Source organism: Hibiscus syriacus, unplaced genomic scaffold, assembly GCF_006381635.1.
Source record: "Hibiscus syriacus cultivar Baekdansim isolate YM2019G1 unplaced genomic scaffold, ASM638163v2 tig00110637_pilon, whole genome shotgun sequence".
NCBI lineage: Eukaryota > Viridiplantae > Streptophyta > Magnoliopsida > Malvales > Malvaceae > Hibiscus > Hibiscus syriacus.
The window spans coordinates 1,970,290-1,972,072 of record NW_024062808.1 but is presented as its reverse complement, the minus strand read 5'-3'; positions in this window follow the sequence as shown (position 1 = coordinate 1,972,072).

Sequence of the window (1,783 nt, the reverse complement as noted above, 5' to 3'; positions counted from 1 at the left end):
CTATTAATATATATATATTTATTTTTATAAGATATTTATTTACTTAGAAATATCAGAAAAGGACTTCTAGGTGCTTTAAGACAGCTCATTTCTTAATATTAAAAAATAAATAAATATTAATAAAACATTTCTCTAAAAATAATTAAAATAAATTAATATATAATTTATAAAAATAGGATATTTATTTATTTAAGAATATCAGAAAATGACTTCTAGGTGCTTTAAGACAGCCCATTTCTTAATATTAAAAAATAAATAAATATTAAAATATGATTATTTTTCTTAAAAGTAATTTATATAAAATTAAATTTATAAATAGGATTTTTATTTAATATATATATATATATTTTAAATAAATAAGTAAATAAATATTATTTATTATATATATTTATATGGCTACATAATAATAACATAATAATTAAAATAATAATTTAAACATATCAAAAGTAAAAAGGTAATAAAAATAAAATAAAATTACAATAAAATAATGATCAAAATAAAAGAAATTAAAATTATAGCATCATATTCATAAATATATAAGCTTAAAATGTAAAAATAATAAAACTTATGATTAAAATGAAAATTATATAAAGATTAATGATCAAATTATAAAATATAAACAATTAATGGATATAATTAGAATCATAAAAAAATAACTACTAATAGTGTAATTAACCCTTATTAATTAACCAGTGATTAAAATATAAATTATTAAAATCTAAGGACTAAATATGTTATTTACCCTAAAGATATATAATTATAGTGGAAATGACTGAAATAAAATAAAATTAAATTAAGATACCAAATTAAAATGATTATAAATCGATTTAAGTGACCAACTCGTAAAGTTACAAAATTGCAGGTATTGCGGAAAGGGTTTACTCTTTCTGAAATTACACAGAAGCCCTTCCCCCAAAACGACGTCGTTTAGGAGAGGGTATATAAACCCTTTAACCGGCCCAAGAGAGACAACTTCTCTCATTTTTCTCATTTCACTTCTCTCTCTATGAGAGAGAAGTTCAAATTTTCTCTCAACTCTCTCTTCAATTCCCTCACCGGAGGGAAAAGTATCTGGTCGGTAACCGCGCTAAATACCCCAAAGCCAAACTTGGTTTTAGTTTCCCCTAAAAATCTCCTAATCAGAGCAGATCTAAGAAAAAATCGATGGTTTTACCTCGGTTTTCACACGATTTCCGGTGATGTTTGGGTTTTCCGAGGGTAAGTGGTTCTCTCTCTTTTTTTTCTTTATTTCTGTTGTGGTTGATCTTGGGTTTTTGCTTGCTCTCTGTCTGTTGGTTGCCGTTGATAGTTCTTGGTTACTCTCGTTTCCTTGCTTGCTTTTCTCCCGTGGCTCTCTGTCTTGCTCTGTTGGTCTCTCCGTTGTTGGGTTTTTTTTTCTTTCGCAGTATGGTGGCCTTTATAGGCCTTACGGGTGTCTTCTTCGGACCGGGTGAGGATGGAAGCCTCGGTGAGTCACCATAACTATGGTGAAGACTCACCATAGGGCTCGACGTGGGTGGTTTCGTGGCGTTCTGGAGACTTCGTCGGAGGCATCATGGCAGTAGGGGAGCGTCGGCAGCGTATGGTTGGGCCATCTGGTAGTGGAGTGTTGGCAAGGCGGCTGGAAACAGAGGTAGTGCTGCGTGGATGTTCTGGAAGATTAGAGGCGGCGGCTGGGAGCTAGGGTTTAGAAAACCCTAGCTTAAATAATATAAACCCTAAAGGGTTTTGGTCTTCTATTGGGCCTGTGTCGTAAACGGGCCGGGTTTGATATATTTGGGTC